This window comes from Bos indicus x Bos taurus, chromosome 26, assembly GCF_003369695.1.
Source record: "Bos indicus x Bos taurus breed Angus x Brahman F1 hybrid chromosome 26, Bos_hybrid_MaternalHap_v2.0, whole genome shotgun sequence".
NCBI lineage: Eukaryota > Metazoa > Chordata > Mammalia > Artiodactyla > Bovidae > Bos > Bos indicus x Bos taurus.
Window position 1 is genome coordinate 51,222,278 of NC_040101.1, and position 22,865 is coordinate 51,245,142.

At 38.4% G+C, this 22,865-nt stretch overlaps 1 pseudogene; it reads left to right on the forward strand.

Annotated features, from left to right (window-relative positions):
* The window catches only part of LOC113884424, a 79,104-nt pseudogene that overhangs the window by 17,321 nt on the left and 38,918 nt on the right, over positions 1-22,865 (forward strand).

The following is a 22,865-nucleotide window of genomic DNA, read 5'->3' on the forward strand; positions in this document are numbered from 1 at the left end:
ATTTTAAGTTTTGACATTGTGGGGAAACTCCCTGTACTCCCTTAGAGTAAAGGAGAGAAGTAATGCCATCTCAGTAAGTGATATCCCTGCTGACGGACCAAGACTCCCATTTTGGACAGGCTCAGATTCGTCTCTGAACCTTGAACAGACAATGGAGAAGGAAAAGCATATTGTTCTGCTTAGTTTTAAGTCATCAGATTTATTCCAGTTTGGGCAAACAAGATTTATTTCAATCCATCAATTGGATTTTCAGTTTAGCAATTAGAACTTTTAGTGAAAAATTATTTTTAGGCTCTGCCAATACATTGGCTGTCACTCTCTGTTATGGAAACTAAGAATGAGTGTTAACTAGATATTTCATAGGTTGGGAGAGATGGATGCAGAAATAGGTAATGAAAAACTTTTTTGGAGACTTCCCTGGGGATGCAGTGGTTAAGATGGTTAGTAAGACATCTTCCAATGTAGGCAGTGTGGGTTCGATACTGGGTCAGAGAAGCTAAGATCTCACATGACCCAGGGTCAGACAGCCAAAACATAAAATAGAAGCACCATTGGAACTAATTCAGTAAAGACTTTAAAACTGATGCACATCAAGAAATCTTTTAAAAATTAAAATAAAAAGCTGTTTTAAAACAGGCCAAATTTTATTCATGTCAATAAATTTCATTTAATATATAAACTTTCACTTTTTTTTTTCTTTTGTTCAAAGGCATGAACTCACTCATTTTTTAAAACTTTATTTTTTAACTTTACAATATTGTATTGGTTTTGTCATATATCAACATGAATCCACCACAGGTATACATGTGTTCCCCATCCTGAGTCTTCCTCCCTCCTCCCTGCCCATACCATCCCTCTGGGTCGTCCCAGTGCACCAGCCCCAAGCATCCAGTATCATGCATTGAACCTGGACTGGCGACTCGTTTCATATATGATATTATACATGTTTCAATGCCATTCTCCCAAATCATCACACCCTCTCCCTCTTCCACAGAGTCCAAAGACTGTTCTATACATCAGTGTCTCTTTTGCTGTCTCGTATATGGGTTATTGTTACCATCTTTCTAAATTCCATATATATGCGTTAGTATACTGTGTTGGTGTATTTCTTTCTGGCTTACTTCACTCTGTATAATAGGCTCCAGTTTCATCCACCTCATTAAAACTAATTCAAATGTATTCTTTTTAATGGCTGAGTAATACTCCATTGTGTATACATACCACAGCTTTCTTATCCATTCATCTGCTGATGGACATCTAGGTTGCTTCCATGTCCTGGCTATTATAAACAGTGCTGCGGTGAACACTGGGGTACATGTGTCTCTTTCACTTCTGGTTTCCTCAGTGTATATGCCCAGCGGTGGGATTGCTGGGTCATAAGGCAGTTCTATTTCCAGTTTTTTAAGGAATCTCCACACTTCTCCATAGTGGCTATACTAGTTTGCATTCCCATCAACAGTGTAAAAGGGTCCCCTTTTCTCCACACCCTCTCCAGCATTTATTGCTTGTAGACTTTTGGATAGCAGCCATTCTGACTGGCGTGAAATGGTACCTCATTGTGGTTTTGATTTGCATTTCTCTGATAATGAGTGATGTTGAGCATCTGTTAATGTGTTTGTTAGCCATCTGTATGTCTTCTTTGGAGAAAAGTCTACTTAGTTCTTTGGCCCATTTTTTGATTGAGTCATTTATTTTATTTTGGAATTGAGCTGTAGAAGTTGCTTGTATATTTTGAAGATTAGTTGTTTGCCAGTTGTTTCATTTGCTATTATTTTCTCACATTCTGAAGGCTGTCTTTTCACCTTCCTAATAGTTTCCTTTGTTGTGTAGAAGCTTTTAAGTTTAATTAGGTCCCATTTGTTTATTTTTGCTTTTATTTCCAATATTCTGGGAGGTGAGTCATAGAGGATCCTGCTGTGATATATGTCAGAGAGTGTTTTGCCTATGTTCTTCTCTAGGAGTTTTATAGTTTCTGGTCTTACGCTTAGATCTTTAATCCATTTTGAGTTTATTTTTGTGTATGGTGTTAGAAAGTGTTCTAGTTTCATTCTTTTACAAGTGGTTGACCAGTTTTCCCAGCACCACTTGTTAAAGAGATTGTCTTTAATCTATTGTATATTCTTTCCTCCTTTGTCAAAGATAAGGTGTGCATAGGTGCGTGGATTTATCTCTGGGCTTTCTATTTTGTTCCATTGATCTATGTTTCTGTCTTTGTGAGAGTACCATACTGTCTTGATGACTGTGGCTTTGTAGTAGAGCCTGAAGTCAGGCAGGTTGATTCCTCCAGTTCCATTCTTCTTTCACAAGATTGCTTTGGCTATTTGAGGTTTTTTGTATTTCCATACAAATTGTGAAATTATTTGTTCTAGCTCTGTGAAGAATACCGTTGTTAGCTTGATAGGGATTGCATTGAATCTATAAATTGCTTTGGGTAGTATACTCATTTTCACTATATTGATTCTTCCAATCCATGAACATGGTATATTTCTCCATCTATTAGTGTCCTCTTTGATTTCTTTCACCAGTGTTTTATAGTTTTCTATATATAGGTCTTTAGTTTCTTTAGGTAGATATATTCCTAAGTATTCTATTCTTTTTGTTGCAATGGTGAGTGGAATTGTTTCCTTAATTTCTCTTTCTATTTTCTCATTATTAGTGTATAGGAATGCAAGGGATTTCTGTGTGTTGATTTTATATACTGCAACTTTACTATATTCATTGATTAGTTCTAGTAATTTTCTGGTGGACTCTTTAGGGTTTTCTATGTAGAAGATCATGTCCTTTGCAAACAGTGAGAGTTTTACTTCTTATTTTCCAATCTGGATTCCTTTTATTTCTTGTTCTGCTCTGATTGCTGTGGCCAAAACTATGTTGAATAGTAATGGTGAAAGTGGGCACCCTTGTCTTGTTCCTGACTTTAGAGGAAATGCTTTCAATTTTTCACCATTGAGGATAATGTTTGCTGTGGGTTTGTCATATATAGCTTTTATTATGTTAAGGTATATTCCTTATATTCCTACTTTCTGGAGATCTTTTTATCATAAATGAATGTTGAATTTTGTCAAGGGCTTTCTCTCGATCTATTGAGATAATCATATGGCTTTTATTTTTCAATTTGTTAATGTGGTGTATTACATTGATTGATTTGCAGATATTGAAGATTCCTCGCATCCCTGGGATAAAACCCACTTGATCATCGTGTATGATCTTTTTAATGTGTTGTTGCATTCTGATTGCTAGAATTTTGTTAAGGATCCTTGCATCTATGTTCACCAGTGATATTGGCCTGTAGTTTTTTTTTTTTTTTTTTTTTTTTTTGTGGCATCTTTATTTGGTTTTGGTATTAGGGTGATGGTGGCCACATAGAATGAGTTTGGAAGTTTACTTTCCTCTGCAATTTTCTGGAAGACTTTGAGTAGGATGGGTGTGAGCTCTTCTCTAAATTTTTGGTAGAATTCAATTGTGAAGCCGTCTGGACCTGGGCTTTTGTTTGCTGGAAGATTTCTGATTACAGTTTCAATTTCCATGCTTGTGATGGATCTGTTAAGATTTTCTATTTCTTCCTGATACAGTTTTGGAAAGTTGTACTTTTCTAAGAATTTGTCCATTTCTTCCACGTTGTCCATTTTATTGGCGTATAATTGCTGATAGTAGTCTCTTATGATCCTTTGTGTTTGTGTTGTCTGTTGTGATCTCTCCATTTTCATTTCTAATTTTATTGATTTGATTTTTCTCCCTTTGTTTCCTGATGAGTCTGGGTAATGGTTTGTCAATTTTATTTATCCTTTCAAAGAACCAGCTTTTGGCTTTGTTGATTTTTGCTATGGTCTCTTTTGTTTCTTTTGCATTTATTTCTGCCCTAATTTTTAAGATTTATTTCCTTCTACTAACCCTGGGGTTCTTTATTTCTTCCTTTTCTAGTTGCTTTAGGTGTAGAGTTAGGTTATTTTTTTGACTTTATTCTTGTTTCTTGAGGTATGGTTGTATTGCTATGAACTTAGGACTGCTTTTACAGTGTCCCACAGGTTTTGTGTTGTTGTGTTTTCATTTTCATTCGTTTCTATGCAAATTTTTTTTCTTTTTTGATTTCTTCTGTGATTTGTTGGTTATTCAGCAGTGTGCTGTTCAGCCTCCGTATGTTGGAATTTTTAATAGTTTTTCTCCTGTAATTGAGATCTAATCTTACTGCATTGTGGTCAGAAAAGATGCTTGGAATGATTTCAATTTTTTTTTAATTTACCAAAGCTAGATTTGTGCCCAGGATGTGATCTGTCCTGGAGAAGGTTCCATGTGTGCTTTAGAAAAAGGTGAAATTTATTGTTTTGGGGTGAAATGTCCTATAGATATCAATTAGGTCTAACTGGTCTATTTTATCATTTAAATTTTGTGTTTCCTTGTTAATTTTCTGTTTAGTTGATCTATCCATAGGTGTGAGTGGGGTATTAAAGTCTCCACCATTATTGTGTTATTGTTAATTTCCCCTTTCATACTTGTTAGCATTTGTCTTACATATTGTGGTGCTCCTATGTTGGATGCATATATATTTGTAATTGTTATATCTTCTTCTTGGATTGATCCTTTCATCATTATGTAGTAACCTTCTTTGTCTCTTATCACAGCCTTTGTTTTAAAGTCTATTTTATCACTCATTTTTATTGTATTTTTTTTTCTTTAAAGATTTTCCAACAAACCTGGCATTGATTTAGGACCTACATCAAATGATGAAGTCTTAGATTTTAAAACTAAGGTAAAATGTTCTGTTGTGAAATTCATTTTCCTGCTCTGAAATTAGTTTCATGTAATATTTACTCTTATGATTAGACAGTGGAAGTGACAAATAGATTCAAAGGATCAGATCCAATAAACAGAGTGCCTGAAGAACTATGGATGGAGATTCGTGACATTGTACAAGAGGCAGTTATCAAGACCATCCCCAAGAAAAAGAAAAGTAAAAAGGGAAAATGATTGTCTGAGGAGGCCTTCCAAATACCTGAGGAAAGAAGAGAAGCAAAAGGCAAAGGAGAAATGGAAAGATATACCCATTTGAATGCAGAGCTACAAAGAATAGCAAAGAGAGATAAGAAAGCCTTTCTCAGTGATGAATGCAAAGAAACAGAGGAAACAATAGAATGGGAAAGGCTAGAGATCTCTTGAAGAAAATTAGATATACCATGGGAACATTTCATGCAAAGATGGACACCATAAAGGACGAAATGGTATGGGCCTAAGAGAAGCAAGAGGTGTCAAGAATATACAGAACTCTACAAAAAAGATCGTTATGATCCAGATAACCAGGATGGTGTGATCACTCACCTAGAACCAAACATCCTGGAATGCGAAGTCAAGTAGGCCTTAAGAAGCATCACTATGACCAAAGCTAGTGGAGGTTATGGAATTGCAGTTGAGCTATTTCAAATCCTCAAAGATGATGCTGTGAAAGTGCTGCACTCAATATGCCAGCAAATCTGGAAAACTCATCAGTGGCCACAGGACTGGAAAAGGTCAGTTTTCCTTCCAATCCCAAAGAAAGGCAATGCCAAAGAATGTTCAAACTACCACATAATGGCACACATCTCACATGCTAGCAAAGTAATGCTCAACATTTTCCAACCCAGCCTTCAAGAGTACATGATCCATGAACTTCAGATGTTCAAGCTGGATTTAGAAAAGGAAGAGGAACCAGAGGTGGGAAACCAGACCATCTGACCTGCCTCCGGAGAAATCTGTATACAGGACAAGAAGCAACAGTTAGAACTGGACATGGAACAATAGACTGGTTCCAAATCAGGAAAGGAGTACATCAAGGATATAAATTGTCACCCTGCTTATTTTACTTATATGCGGAGTACATCATGCGAAATGCCGGACTGGATGAAGCACAAGCTGGAATCAAGATAGCTAGAAGAAATATCAATAACCTCATATATGCCGATGACACCACCATGATGGCAGAAATTGAAGAACTAAAGAGCCTCTTGATGAAAGTGAAAGAGGAGAGTGAAAAAGTTGACTTACAACAAAACATTCAGAAAACTAAGATTATGGCATCTGGTCCCATCACTTCATGGCAAATAGATGGGGAAACAATGGAAACAATGACAGACTTCTTTATTAGAGCTTCAAAATCACTGCAGATGGTGACTGCAGCCATGAAATTAAAAGATGCTTGCTCCTTGGATGAAAAGCTATGCCCAACCTAGACAGCAGATTGAAAAGCAGGGACATTACTTTGCCAGCAAAGTTCTGTCTAGTCTAAGCTATGGTTTTTCTAGAAGTCATGTATGGATGTGAGAGTTGGACTATAAAGCAGGCTGAGTGCTGAATAATTGCTGCTTTTGAACTGTGGTATTGGAGAAGACTCTTCAGAGTCCCTTGGACTGCAAGGAGATCCAATTATTCCCTTCTAAAGGAAATAAGTCCTGAATATTCATTGAAAGGACTGATGTTGAATCTGAAACTCTAATACTTTGGTCATCTGATGCAAATAACCAACTCATTGGAAAATACCGGTTCTGGGAAAGTTTGAAGGCTGGAGGAGAAGGGGACAACAGAGGATGAGATGGTTGGATGGCATCCCCAACTCAGTGGACAAGAGTTTGTAAAGCCTCTGGGAGTTGGTGATGAACATGGAAGCCTGGTGTGCTGCAGTCCATGGGATCGCAGAGAGTTGCACACAACTGAGCAACTGAACTGTGCTGAACTGATGTTGATATTTTCATAAAATTTGAAGAACACAGTGTAGATGCATAAAAATATATTAATGAAATCATATGAAATGGAGGCTTAGCTTATAGTATATCCTTAAGAATACTGATATGTTACTGATCTATTGTATATAAATTCTAAATATATGTGTTGCTTCACATACCTTATTATACTTTTTTTTTTCCGTAAAGTTTGTTCTTGACTACAAATGTCTCACTTTTTCCTCCTTCTTCCTCTTCTACCTTTAAAACAATTTTTTAAATATTTACTGTTAACTTAATTTTTCCTTGCAGAACACATTTCTTCAGTGTCTGTCCTTTCAGTCCATCTCTCTCTGTCTCTATTGTGAACATGTTTGCTTATGGCTTTCAATTTAGAGTGTGGCTTTCATTCATGACCTTTGCCCTATAGGTTTAACCTTGTTTTTCCCCTGTTTCATGGAAGCAGTTGAATTTTTTTCCTTGTTTCATTGGTCTCTAGCTGTTTGACAAACAGAATAGAAGTAGCTTATCGTATTTGCAGTTCTAGCCCATCTAAATACGGTTGTTAAAACCTAAACTTTCATATTTCCCTTCACAAGTGATAATCCATGTACATATTAATCATGGAAGCAAATTTCAAAATATAGCAATTAATTTAAATGTCTTAGTTTTTCAATAGTGCTCTAAACTACCAGGGATAAATTATTACTCTAGAACATTTTGGTAGAGAAAGTAATCTAGTGGGTGTCCTAATATTTGTATAGCAGTCAATTAGCGGTAAGGAGAGGAACATCTGGGGCTTCTAATGTCATCTGTCATAATCCTTCCTCATGAGCAGGTCAGTCAGGGAAAAAAACTGGGATTTGAATCCACATCTGAATGACTCCAGAGCCTGTGCTCTTTGTGTTATATTATAGAGGAATGGGGGATGTTATAATTATTTTATTCAGGTTGGTACTTGTTATATTCTTCAAGCTCTTATTTTCTTCTCCAGCATGTCCTGAAATCAAAGGTAACTAATGAAGGCTTCTCAGCAATCCAAGAGAAACAGTAAGTTATTTGAAGACTGTCTTCCTGGTGTTATTCCTTGATTTGAAATGACACATGTTCTCATGTACTCTCTCCTGTTTTCACTGTACTAGAAGCAAAATGTGGCATTTTGAGACCAGAGAGTACAACTTTCTCTCAGGACAGTAATTCTGATAGTAACGTTGAAGATATGATTGAAACATTTCTCAAACCATCACCCTGCTTTGAGGGCATCTGTAATCCTGCCTTCCCATTGCCTGAGCCTGTTTCATAACTTCTCAAGTCTGTAGCAGGCCTTGGATCTTACAAAGGTAAGTTTGTTCTGTTTGTAACTCTTCTTTCCCTGTATTTGTTCACATACCAGTCCCCTGATCTTTATGGTGACAAAAAGGATCCCACCACAGAAATAGAAGCCCTCAAAGTCACGATATGAAGTGGTGTGATAATATGAGCCATACATGTGCATGTTTCAGATTTATAAATATTGCCATTATGAAAGAAAAGAATTAAAAAGCACTGAGGTAAAACAAATAGATGAATATGAAGATGGGGAGGAGGATGAAGGGGAAGAATTCCTTTAAGAAGTGCAAGATGAAGAATTCCTTTAAGAAGGACAAGATGAATATAAAATGGAATGAGGGTGAAGATGAGACAGATATTATACAAACACAACAGAAACAGTGGGGTCAGTCAGACTAGGAACTCTGTATTATAAATATGCGAGAAATTATTTCAAATTCAACTTAAGAAGAGAAAGTGAGGTTGTAAAAAAACAATGCTCATACTCTTTTGAATGTCATATAGCTGATTTTTATGAAGAACTAAAAAAAATGTGTTCCTTATTTTTTTTGGTGGTTGTTTTTGAGGTTGGTGGTGGTTCTTGTTTTTTTTTGTTGAACTGAAGTGTAGTCAGTTTAAAATACTGTGTAAGTTTCAGGTGTACAGCAATGTGATTTGTTTATACCTGTGTGTGTGTGTGTGTGTGTGTGTGTGTGTGTATTGAATATAGTTCCCTCTGGAAGTTCATTTAAATTTGAAGTTATTTCCCCTTTTTAAAAAAAATCTCACTTTGAAACTAATGAAGTGATGTCTTCTATTTAACCTAGCAAAATTTTCATTTAGCGATAATTCAAGATGAGCCCTGTTTTGGGCCTTCAGAGATGTATTATGAATTAATAATTTCTGGCCCTTCTATTTATTGTGGTTTCTAACTTCAGGTCAGTTCAGTCGCTCAGTTATGTCTGACGCTTAATACTTAATGTATTTATTTATCTTACTGTTTACTGTAACCTTGGTGGGTGTTTTAGATCTTTCTGAAAATAAAGAGGAAATACATAAGCATTTTATCTATTCTTTTTACTAAAATTATAATTTATAATTTTATAAATGAGATTCTTAATCTCTCTTCATTAAATGAGAAAATTTTCAGCTGCAACAATCTGAAAGAACAAATGTAGAAGTATATTTTTTCCTCTGGAGAGATTCTGATTTCTTTCTTCTGAATGTCAGCTAATAATGGGTAATTACATACATTAAATGGATGAGATCACGATTTATGCTTTTGTCTTATATAGACTGCTGCTGCTGCTGCTAAGTCACTTCAGTCGTGTCCGACTCTGTGCGACCCCATAGACGGCAGCCCACCAGGCTCCCCCGTCCCTGGGATTCTCCAGGCAAGAACACTAGAGTGGGTTGCCATTTATATAGACTACTTGTTATTATTAAATCATAAAGAAAGAAAAATTACCACCAGAGTTTATAAAATTGTCTGTGGAAGATATTTTTTCTTTTAAAAATATCTCTAGCAACATGTACATTCCATGTTATTTTTATTTATTTTTAATTTTAATTGGAGGCTAGTGACTTTACAATATTGTAGTGGTTTTGCCATACACAGACATGAATCAGCCATGGATGTACATGTGTTCCCCATCCTGAACTCCCCTCCCATCTCTCTCCCCATCCCATCCCTCTGGGGCATCCCAGTGCACCAGCCCTGAACACCCTGTCTCATGTATTGAACCTGGACTGGTGATCTGTTTCACATATGATAATATGTATGTTTCAGTGCTATTCTCTCAAGTCATCCCACCCTTGCCTTCTCCCATAGAGTTCAAAAGACTGTTCTTTACATCTGTCTCTCTTTTGCTGTCTCGCATATAGGGTTATCGTTACCATCTTTCTAAATTCCATATACATGCGTTAGTATACTGTATTTGTAGTTTTCTTTCTGGCTTACTTCACTCTGTATGATAGGCTCCAGTTTCATCCACCTCATTAGAACTGATTTAAACGTATTCTTTCTAATGGCTGTGTAATATTCCATTGTGTATATGTACCACAGCTTTCTTATCCATTCGTCTGCTGGTGGACATCAAGGTTGCTTCTATGTCCTGGCTATTATAAACAGTGCTGCAATGGGCACTGGGGTACACATGACTCTTTCACTTCTGGTTTCCTCAGTGTGTATGCCCAGCAGTGGGATTGCTGGGTCATATGGCAGTTCTATTTCCAGTTTTTTGAGGAATCTTCACACTGTTCTCCATAGTGGCTGTACTAGTTTGCATTCCCACCAACAATATAGGAGGGTTCCCTTTTCCCCACACTCTCTCCAGCATTTATTGTTTGTAGACTTTTGGATAGCAGCCATTCTGACCATGGTGAGATAGTACCTCATGGTGGTTTTGATTAGCATTTTCCTGATAATGAGTGATTTTGAGCATCTTTTAATGTGTTTGTTAGCCATCTGTATGTCTTCTTTGGAGAAATGTGTGTTTAGTTCTTTGGCCAATTTTTTGATTGGGTCATTTATTATTCTGGAATGAGGTGCAGGAGCTGCTTGTATATTTTTGAGATTAATTCTTTGTCAGTTGCTTCCTTTGCTATTATTTTCTCCCATTCTGAAGGCTCTCTCTTCACCATCCTTATAGTTTCCTTTGTTGTGCAAGAGTCTTTAAGTTTAATTAGGTCCCATATGTTTATTTTGCTTTTATTTCCATTGCTCTGGGAGGCGGGTCATAGAGGATCCTGCTGTGATTTATGTCAGAGAGTGTTTTACCTATGTTTTCCTCTAGGAGTTTTATAGTTTCTCGTCTTATGTTTAGATCTTTAATCCATTTTGAGTTTATTTTTGTGTATGGTGTTAGAATGTCTTCTTGTTTCATTATTTTACAAGTTGTTGACTGGTTTTCCCAGCACCACTTGTTAAATAGACTGTCTTTTGTCCATTGTATATTCTTGCCTCCTTTGTCATCAATAAGTTGCCCATCAGATCAGATCAGATCAGTCGCTCAGTCGTGTCCGACTCTTTGCCCATAGGTGCATGGATTTATCTCTGGGCTTTCTATTTAGTTCCATTGATTTACATTTTTGTCTTTGTGCCAGTACTATACTGTCCTGATGACTGTAGCTTTGTAGTATAACCTGAAGTCAGGCAGGTTGATTCCTCCAGTTCCGTTCTTCTTTCACAAGGTTGCTTTGGCTATTCAAAGTTTTTTTTGTATTTCCATACAAATTGTGATATTATTTGTTCTAGTTCTGTGAAAAATACCGTCGGTAGCTTGATAGCGATTGCATTGAATCTATAGATTGCTTTGGGTAGTATACTCATTTTCACTATATTGATTCTTCCAATCCATGAACATGGTATATTTCTCCATCTATTAGTGTCCTCTTTGATTTCTTTCACCAGTGTTTTATAGTTTTCTATATTTAGGTCTTTTGTTTCTTTAGGTAGGTATATTTTAAGTATTTTATTCTTTTATTTGCAGTGGTGAATGAAATTGTTTCTTAATTTCTCTTTCTGTTTTCTCATTGTTCGTGTATAGGAATGCAAGGTATTTCTGTGTATTAATTTTATATCCTGCAACTTTACTATATTCATTGATTAGCTCTAGTAATTTTCTGGTGGAGTCTTTAGGGTTTTGTATGTAGAAGATCATGTCGTCTGCAAACAGTGAAAGTTTTACTTCTTCTTTTCCAATTTGGATTCCTTTTATTTCTTTTTCTGCTCTGATTGCAGTGGCCAAAACTTCCAAAACTATGTTGAATAGAGTGGGCACCCTTGTGGTCAGAGTGGTGAGAGTGGGTACCCTTGTCTTGTTCCTGATTTTGGGGGAAATGCATTCAGCTTTTCACCATTGAGGATAATGTTTGCTGTGAGTTTGTCATATATAGCTTTTATTATGTTGAGGTATGTTCCTTCTGTTCCTGCTTTCTGGAAAGTTTTTATCATAAATGAATGTTGAATTTTGTCAAAGGCTTTCTCTGCATCTGTTGATATAATAGTATGGTTTTTATCTTTCAACTTGTTAATGTGGTATATTACATTGATTGATTTGCAGATATTGAAAAATCCTTGCATCCCTGGGATAAAGCCCACTTGGTCATGATGTATGATCTTTTTAATATGTTGTTGGATTCTGTTTGCTAGAATTTTGTTAAGGATCCTTGCATCTATGTTCACCAGTGATATTGGCCTGTAGTTTTCTTTTTTTGTGGCATCTTTGTCTAGTTTTGGTATTAGGGTGATGGTGGCCTCCTAGAGTGAGTTTGGAAGTTTACTTTCCTCTGCAATTTTTCTGGAAGAGTTTCAGTAGGATAGGTGTTAGCTCTTCTCTAAATTTTTGATAGAATTCAGCTATGAAGCCGTCTGGACCTGGGCTTTTGTTTGCTGGAAGATTTCTGATTAGAGTTTCGATTTCCATGCTTGTGATGGGTCTGTTAAAGATTTTCTATTTCTTCCTGGTTCAGTTTTGGAAACATACTTTTCTCATAATGTGTTCATTTCTTCCAAGTTGTCCATTGTATTGGCATATAGTTGCTGATAGTAGTCTCTTATGATCCTATGTATTTCTGTGCTGTCTGTTGTGATTTCTCCATTTTCATTTCTAAGTTTGTTGACTTGATTTTTCTCCCTTTGTTTCTTGATGAGTCTGGCTAATGGCTTGTCAATTTTATTTATCTTCTCAAAAAAACAGCTTTCAGCTTTGTTTATTATGTTGTTTTGTTTCTTTTGCATTTCTTTCTGCCATAATTTTTAAGATTTCTTTCCTTCAACTAGCCCTGGGGTTCTTCATTTCTTCCTTTTCTAGTTGCTTTAGGTGTAGAGTTAGGTTATTTATTTGACTTTTTTCTTGTTTCTTGAGGTAAGCCTGTATTGCTATGAGCCTTCCCCTTAACACTGCTTTTACAGTGTCCCATAGGTTTTGGGTTGTTTTGTTTCATTTTCCTTTGTTTCTATGCATATTTTGATTTCCTTTTTGATTTCTTTTGTGATTTGTTCGTTATTCAGAAGCATGTTGTTCAGCCTCCATCTGTTGGAATTTTTAATAGTTTTTCTCCTGTAATTGGCATTTAATCTTATGGCATTGTGATCAGAAAAGAGGTTTGGAATGATTTCAATTTTTTTGAATTTACCAAGGCTAGATTTATGAACCAGGATGTGATCTATCCTGTTGAAGGTTCCATGCGCCCTTGAGAAAAAGGTGAAATTCTTTGTTTTGGAGTGAAATGTCCTATAGATATCATTTAGGTCTAACTGGTCCATTGTATCATTTAAAGTTTGTGTTTCCTTGTTAATTTTCTGTTTAGTTGATCTATCAATAGGTGTGAGTGGGGTATTAAAGTCTCCCGCTATTATTGTGTTATTGTTAATTTCTGCTTTCGTACTTATTGCTAATAATTTGCCTTACCTATTGTGGTGCTCCTATGTTGGTGCACATATATTTATAATTGTTATATCTTCTCTTGGATTGATCCATTGGTCATTATGTAGTTTCCTTCTTTGTCTCCTTTCACAGCCTTTATTTTAAAGTCTATTTTATCTGATATGAGTATTGCTACTCCTGCTTTCTTTTTGGTCTCCATTGGTGTCAAATAACTTTTTCCAGCCCTTCACTTTCAGTCTGTATGTGTCCCCTGTTTTGAAGTGGTCTTTTATAGACAACATATATAGGGGTCTAGTTTTTGTATCCATTCAGCCAGTCTTTGTCTTTTGGTTGGGGCACTCAACCCACTTACATTTAAGTTAATTATTGAGAAGTATGATCCTGTTGCCATTTACTTTGTTGTTTTGGGTTTGAGTTTATACACCCTTTCTGTGTTTCCTGTCTAGAGAAGATCCTTTAGCATTTGTTGAAGAGCTGGTTTGGTGGTGCTGAATTCTCTCAGCTTTTGCTTATCTATAAAGCTTTTGATTTCTCCTTCATATTTGAATGAGCTCCTTGCTGGGTACAGTAATCTGGGTTGTAGGTTTTTCTTTTTCATCACTTTAAGTATGTCCTACCATTCCCTTCTGGCCTGAAGAATTCTATTGAAAGATCAGCTGTTATCCTTGTCTGAATCCTCTTGTATGTTATTTGTTGTTTTTCCCTTGCTGCTTTTAATATTTGTTCTTTGTGTTTGATCTTTGTTAATTTGATTAATGTGTGTCTTGGGGTATTTCGCCTTGGGTTTATCCTGTTTGGGACTGTCTGGGTTTCTTGGACTTGGATGACTATTTCCTTCCCCATTTTAGGGAAGTTTTCAACTATTATCTCCTCAAGTATTTCCTCATGGCCTTTCTTTTTGTCTTCTTCTGGGACTCCTCTGACTCAAATGTTGGGGCGTTTAGCATTGTCCCAGAGGTCTCTGAGGCTGTCCTCATTTCTTTTAATTCTGTTTTCTTTTTTCCTCTCTGCTTCATTTATTTCTACCATTCTATCTTCTACCACACTTATCCTATCTTCTGCCTCTGCTATTCGACTTTGGTTCCCTCCAGAGAGTTTTTGATCTCATTTATTGCATTATTCATTACTGATTGACTTTTTTTTAATTTATTCTAGGTCCTTGTTAAACATGTCCTGCATTGTCTCAATCCTTGTCTCCAGGCTATTTATCTGTAATTCCATTATGTTTTCAAGATTTTGGATCATTTTTACTATCATTATTCTGAATTCCTTTTCAGGTAGACTCCCTATCTCCTCCTCTTTTGTTTGGTTTGATGGGCATTTATCATGTTCCTTTACCTGCTGAGTATGTCTTTGGTTTTTCATCTTGTTTAGATTGCTGTGTTTAGGGTGGCCTTTCAGTATTCTGGCAGTTTGTGGTTCCTCTTTATTGTGGAGGTACCTCGCTGTGGGTGGGGTTGGACGATAGGCTTGTCAAGATTTCCTGGTTAGGGAAGCTTGTGTCGGTGTTCTGGTGGGTGGAGCTGGATTTCTTCTGTCTGGGGTGCAATGAAGTGTCCAATAGTGTTCTGGGATGTCTATGGGTTTGAAGTGACTTTGGGCAGTATGTATATTGAAGTTTAGGGCTATGTTCCTGCATTGCTGGAGAATTTGCATGGCTTGTCTTGCTCTGGAACTTGTTGGCTCTTGGGTGGTGCTTGGTTTCCGTGTAGGTATGGAGGCTTTTGAATGAGCTCTTATCGATTAATGTTCCTAGGAGTCAGGAGTTCTCTGGTTTTCTCAGGTTTGGGACTTAAGCCTCCTGCCTCTGTTTTTCAGACTTATTCTTACAGAAGCCTCAAGACTTCTCCATCTATACAGCACCAATGACAAAACATCTAGGTTTATGATGAAAAGCTCCTCCACAGTGAGGAACACCTGGAGAGGTTCACAGAGTTACATAGAGAAGAGAAGAGGGAGAAGGGAGATTGAGGTGACCAGGAGTAGGAGAGGGGGAATCAAAAGGGGAGAGAGCAAGCTAGCCAGTAATCAATTCCCTATGTGCTCTCCACAGTCTGGACACCTTGGAGAGGTTCATGGAGTTACAAAGAGAAGAGAAGAGGGAGCAAGGAGACAGAGGTGAACAGAAGGACAAAAGGGTGAATGAAAAGGAGAGAGACAGATCCAGGCACTAATCAGGTCCCTAAGTATTCTCCACAGTCAAGAACACACAAAGAGATTCACAGAGTTGGGTAGAGAAAAGAAGGGGGAGGGAGGAGATAGAGGCGACCTGGTGGAGACAAAGCAGAGTCAAAAAGGGAAGATAGAAATCAAGCCAGTAATCACACTCCCAGGTAAAAACGGGTACTGAAGATTGGGTTCTTAAAGGTACAACACTGATAACAAATACCAAAAAGCAGAGATTAAAAATCTAGAGTAGAGGTTAGACTCTGAAAAACACAATATTAGAAAAACAAAACAAAGTCACAAAAATTATGAAATATATACATGAAGTTTGCTTTTAAAATAGGGTCTTTTGTTTTTTCAAGGTAATAGTAGCTTATAAAAATGAAAATTAAAGGAGTAATATCAGGGAACATTCAGCTTTAAGGAATCCAATGTTATTCTTTTCTTTTGTGTGACATTTCTCAAGGATTCTCTATTCCTCATCAGTTGCTGCAGGAACAAGCAGAGCTGCACACAGTTCCCGGGACTGAGATCCTGAGAAAGGGCACCTGCTTGGTCCCTTCAATGACTCCCTCCAGTGACCTCACTGAAACGTGATCTGCTCAGTTATGCGGACATGCAATGCTTTCTGGCCCTTTGAAGATTGTTATTTGCTTGGCTTTGTTTTTGCTCAGTTGTTTTGTTTTGTTTTTAACTGCTTAAAGCTGCTGTGTATGAAGATATATAAACATGCTTTTCTGCAAACAAAGAACCCTTGTTTCACTCCAGACTTGGGTCCCCGGCATCCCTCTTCTTGTCGACTCCAGTCCCCAGGTCCCAGTCTAAAAAGACCATGACAGAGTAATAGAGAACTTTTAAAAAATTAAATATTTAAATAATGATAATAGTAAAAATATATCTAGGAATTTCTCTGGAGCTGTTGTGGGCAGTGTGGGGTCAGTTCAGTTTCAGATAGTTCCTTGATCCAGCTTATACTTCTCAAGATCTATAGGCCCCTTCCAATGTAGTCACTGCTAACTACAGGGTTTTAATCTATTGCACCTGTCACTTCCAAAGCAGTTCCCTCTGTTTATTTTAGCTTCTTCCATTTGCTGTTCTCTTCAGTGTCTAATTCCTGTCCTGACACAAGGGGGCGAAGGTGGTCACTTATTTAGGCTCACTTGTTCAGTACTGCAGTGAGGACAGAGGGACACTGCAAACAAATATCACTGGCATGTGTGGGGAGTGCTTGCAGTGTCTCGGCGACACTGGGTTTGCCCTTGCTCATGGCACGTGCACTTTCCCCCTCTACAATTCTCAGGCTCTAGGTTGTTCTGCCAGGGAACTATCTGAGGCGGGCCCTGGGTTGCGTGCACTTCCAAGGTCTAAACCGCTCAGGTTCAGGTTTGCAGGTAGTCCACAGAGGGGCAGACTCAGTTGGGCCTGCGTTTTTTGACCTTTCCAGGTCTGAGCAGCTCAGGCGACCAGGTGCTTGGTGAGCGCTCTCTCCCCAGGTGGGGAGTGCATCTTATCACCTCCCCGGTCCCAGCTGCTCAGTTTCCTGGGTGACAGCGGGTGCACCCGTCTTCAGTGTGCCTTATATCTCTTCTGGGGAGCTGATCTCTGGCTGTGACCCTCCTGACAGAAGTCAACCATCCAGAATCGCAAGGGGTTTTGGTTAGCAACTGGGTGCCTGCTTGCAGCTTAGTAGAGGATGCCTCTCGGGGCCGAGTTTGCCTCTTTCCTCTGGCTTCCCTGCTCCTGCCTCCCTGTCTCCAGTGGGGGATGGGCCGACCTGCAGCCATCTAGATCTCCTCTGGTATTCGCTCAGTCCTTTGTTGTTTGAGTAGGCCTGGCAGTGCCTTAGGTTAGGGCTTTTCGCAGGATAGTTCTCTCTCTCTCTCTCTCTTTTTCCTCTCTCTCTCTCTCTCTGGCTATCCCACAGTGTGGGTTGATATCTCATGTTAGTTTCCTCAGATTGCCCCCTCAGGGCATTCAGGCCCAGTCCTTACCTTAAGCAGTGCAGCCCGTGCCTTCCTGTTCAGCCCCCACTTGCTGCTGGTGGATGCAAGCACAGGGAGTTCCATTTAGGCACGTGATCTGTGGGTTTTATTTATTTATGTATTTATTTTTCCTCCCAGTTATGTTGCCCTCTGAGATTCCAAAACTCTCCACAGACCCACCGGTGAGAGTGTTTCCTGGTGTTTGGAAACTTCTCCATTTTTAAGACTCCCTCCCTACCTCCATGGATGGATCTCCATCCCTACATCTTTGTCTCTCTTTTTATCTTTTATATTTTGTACTACCTCCTTTCAAAGACAATGGGCTGCCTTTCTGGGTGCTCCAGCATTCAGAAGTTGTTTTGTGGAATTTGCTCAGCGTTCAAATGTTCTTTCAGTGACTTGTGAAGGAGAAAGTGGTCTGTCCGTCCTATTCCTCTGCCATCTTAGGACCGCGGCCCCCCATATTATATTTAAGAAACTTTATTAATTTCAATGTTTATAGATGTTAAATTACCATGTCAATTCTTTGTTATGTGAAACTAACGTGTAAATTCTTCCATATAGAAAAGTTAGTCATTGTGGTAACTTGATTTTTTTTTAGTTGTTTTTTTCTTTCCTGATGTGAATATTGAGTCCTTGTTGATCATCATAAATGTATCTGAAAACTTTTAAACCTTCAACTTGGATAACCATAGTTTTACTCTTTTTTTTTTTTTTTAATATCTAGGTCATTCCTTTACTCTTTACCTGCCATTCCAGAAGACATAGATAAGAAGTTACAGTCGTTAGTGTGCTGCTTACAGGGAAAGAGGCAGTAAACCATCTGAATGTTCAAATAGAGTTGTAAAAAATTCATTTATTCTTAAATGAAGGATAATTGCTTTCCACAATTTTGTTGTTTCCTGTCAGACATCAACAAGAATCAGTCTTAGGTACACCCATGTCCCCTCCCTCCCAAACCCCCTCCAATCTCCCTCTCCATCCCACCCTTCTAAATTGTTGAAGAGCCCCTCTTTGAGTTCCCTGAGTGAGAGGGCAAATTCCCATTGGCTATCTATTTTACATATGGAATTGTAAGTTTCCATGTTACTCTTTCCATCCATCTCACCCTCTCCCCTCTTCCCCTTCACCCGTGTCTCTAAGTCTGTTCTCTCTGTCTGTTTCTCCATTGCTGCCCTGCAAATAAATTCATCAGTACCATCTTTCTAGACTCCATACATATGTGTTAGTATCAGATATTTATATTTCTCTTTCTGACTTACTTCACTATGTATAATAGGCTCTAGGTTTATCCACCTCAATAGAACTGACTCAAATGCATTCCTTTTTACAGCTGAGTAATGTTCATTTGTAGATATGTACCACCACATCTTCATCCATTTATCTGTTGATGGCCATCTAAGTTACTTCCGTGTTCTAACTATCATAAACAGCACTGCAATGAATATCGGGGTGCATGTGTCTCTTTCCGTTTTGGTTTCCTCAGGGTATACTCCTAGGAGTTGGATTGCTGGTTTGTATGGTGGTTTTATTCCTAGTTTCTTAAGGAACCTGCATATCATCTTCCATAGTGGTTGTATCAATGTACCTTGCCACGAGCAGTGCAAGAGTGTTCCCTTTCCCCCAACACCCTCTCCGGCATTCATTGTTTTTAGACTTTTTGATGATGGCCATTCTGACTGGTGTGAGGGGTATCTCACTGAGGCTGAGTGGTAAAGAATCTGCCTTCAGTGGGAGACCTGGGTTTGATCCCTGAGTCTGGAAGGAGGGCATGACAACCCACTCCAGTATTCTTGCCTGGAGAATCCAATGGACAGGGTAGCCTGGAAGGCTTCAGTCCTAGGGTGGCACAGAGTCGGACATGACTGAAGCGACTAAGCAGCAGCAGTGGTAACAGACTTTTGGATGATAGCCATTCTGCCTGGTGTGAGGTGGTATCTCATTGTAGTTTTGATTTTTATTTCTACTGTGGTTTTTTACCAAATCGACATTGACAAGATAGTGCTGGAGGCTTGAAAGTATTGCTACATTTGGATTCTCAAGTTGATCTCCAAGGAACATTTCAAGAGAAGCAAAAGCATAGGAAATAGTAATAAATATGTGGGGCTATAATAACAGCATTTAGCTTTAGTGATGTTTTAGTAAGTGCAAACCATTTCGCATAGTGTAAGTAGCATGTGCAGAGTACCTTTATGGCAGCCGTACTTGAAGTAACATAAAGTAACAGTGCCCTGTTTGAAGGTGGCAGCTATGGAAGGAGATAAGAAGGGCCTAATCTCTTAGATGTGGCAGCCACTGCTTGGTGATGCAGCACCATGTTTGAATTCAGCATCCTGGTTCTGTCATATAGCAACTGTGGGATCTTGGCAAAACCTGTCTCAACCAGGTTCAGAGTAGGGTATTTCCTCAAAAGTGATTAGGAAAACTTCATGCAACTCATTGTTATCATCCATTCTAGTAGAGTGTCTCTGAGAGCCTTCCACAGAAGTATGTGGATCATTTACCTGGAACTGCTGGTCAAAGAGGAAAAAAGACATTAAATAGACAAGTAGAAGGTAAAAACTGTATTTTACAGAAAAATCATTTGAGAGAACATTGATTAAAAATGGGAATACTGATACATTCTAATAGGCAAAGAAAATCACCTTTCAGATGGGCAGTGAGAAAAAAGATGAGAAAAGGAGGGCAATTATGTGTCTTATCAGATGTCTATCACAGATTACATTGAGAATCCAGTTTAAGGAGCTAAATTATTGGTTCTTAGACTTACTTCACAGTCCAATGTTTAAGACTTTGTCCGGTTAAGACTCTCCAATGCAGGTGGTGCAGTTTCGATCCCTGCTCAGGGAATTAAGATTCCATGTGACACATGACCAAAAACAAATTATTAGTTCTATTTCAAGATACTCTACGACCTAAGGAAAGTCAAAAGTAAGAGGCAAAAGGGAATGAAAGATGAGAGAGGCAGAGGGTACAGGGAGGAAAAGAAGAAAAGGAAGCACAGGTCTGTGGGGGAAGGGGGCAATAAGTAATGAAGGTCTTTAGATAAAAGGAGAGTATTTGACATGGACAGTGTATTTGAAGTGAGCTTCTTGCACCAAAACTTGTCAGAGAAGAACAGCAAATTCTTGCCTCTTCCTGTTTACTCGTTATTAGGAAGACGTTCAGAACTGCGGTCCCTGGGCATGCAGAGTGGTGTGTCATCCTCTGGGGGAGCGTGGACATATGTGCTCAGCTGTAATATGTGAAAATTGGTGTCATATGAAATGTTGCTGCTTTCCAGCATGGTGTCACACGGGACAAAAGAAGAGAGCTGGAAAGGAGAGAGCAGGGAGCATGATGGGGAGACCAAGGAACCTACAGCCTCATAGAGAGTCCACTGGAAGGTTTCCAACTTCTAATGCCATTTCAGTTTAGAGGAATGTGTTCACGTGAGGAAATGGAGGCTGAGATTTCCAGAGAATGAATTAAATTGAAATTATGTAGAAGCAGACTCTGTGTAGATCAGAGTTTCTCAAATTTTAATTAGTCACTTGGGGACCATGTGTGAAGTGCATATGCTGAGCAGGAGGTCTGCTCAAGTGCATATGCTGAGATTCTGTGTTTCTAACAAGCTCTCTGAGTAGCAAGTGTGTAGCCTTGCATATACAGAAATCTGAAAGAAGAACATTGGATAGTGCAGGACATAACAGGATCAAGGAAAAGCATTATTTTGTGTTTCTTTCTGAGTGTGTTTATAGCCAGAGGGAAGCAAAGAGTTTAAGTAGCAGTTATAGGTGTAAGATACCATTGCTAAGCAAAGAGGGAGAAAGAAATGGTATGTGTCAGGGAATGTTTAACTTTAGGACTCCTGTATGTTGTTTTCTGTTTCTCATGAACCCTCTGTTCCTTATCAGTTCCTGGTATACAAAACAAGTGGAGTGGCACGCTCTTCCCATGACTGAGGTCATGGGACAGAACGCATACATGGATTTCCTTTAGTAACTTTTACTCTACAGTAAAAGTGTTTAGTCACGACCCTCTTACTCAAGATATAGGTTGTCTTCTGGCCTTGTGGCGATTGTTATTCCTTGTTATTCCCTTGGTAACCGTTGTTATACATCTGGCTTTTGTTCTTTTCTTAACTTTATTTTTTTGCCTAAAGCTTCCTTGTATAACAATACATAAACTCACACAAACATGAATAATGCACCCTTGTTCCACTAGAGACTTGGGTCTCCCATGTCCTTCTTTGTCTCTCTGCCTAGTTCTTTGGAGCATAGAGGCCTGCCAAGCTCATTTTCTTGCCCGGGCTTCCAAGACTTCCTTGAGAGGACGTCCTGTGCCTTAGTGAGTGGTACAAGCCCTATTCTAGGGCTTTTTGGTTTTCCACATAACCCAGGGAATATTAGTCTCTCTCTTTTGCTTTCTTTTCGTTGACTCTGGTCCACCAGGCCCCAGTCTGTAAAGAAGACCGCAGGTAGGGATGATCCATAGAAAGGATGTCAAGGGGGAATATTTAAGTCCACAGATCCAGATATTACTACCCTTTGGATAGGAGAGAATCTAGTGAAAGGACAAAGAGAGGAAAGGAAGGCCTTAGGGAGGTGAGTTTGGAGTTGATGGGGACACTTGAGAGAACTCCTAGATGACTTCAGTGTATTTGCCCTGAAAAGAGATAAGATCATTATTGCTCCAGAGAATCCTGGAGGTGGGAGGGGGTGCTAGAAGTGGGGGAAACCACAGCCCCTCCGAGTATATCTTAGGCATCAAAGATATATGTTGTGCTGGTATTTGTTATTCAAATTAGATTAATTTGAAAAAGGAGGCATTGACTTTTTTTAAAGATAGCTGATTCTTTGAAAGTTGTTTCATAGAAATCCTTTGAAACATTAGCATGATGTACCAAACCAAACTAAATTTTGAAGCCAAACAGATTAATAGGGTCCATTCCCTAAATGCTAGAAATACTTTTAATAAATATTACACTGATTTTGAAACATGCAAGATTTTTAATTTCTAATAATTCTGTGGCAATTAAATGTATTATTTCCTTTTCACTATCTTTAGTGGATTCCTATGTCTGTCTTACCAGTGTCCTAAGACCCCCCTAAAAACAAGACACTAAAACTGAATGTATTCAGTGCCAAGCCTGAGCAAGAGGATTCTGCTCAGTACTAACTCTGCATGAATGTACAGCTGGCTTTCATATTTACATGTAATTAACTTTGTGCCCCTTTTTCCTTTTAGATTCTCCTGGGAAATATCCTAACGTGAAGGTAAAAACGTTTATGATTTTATCTTGAATTCTGAACTGTGGGTCGTCTCCTATGTACATTATTTAGTAATCAACT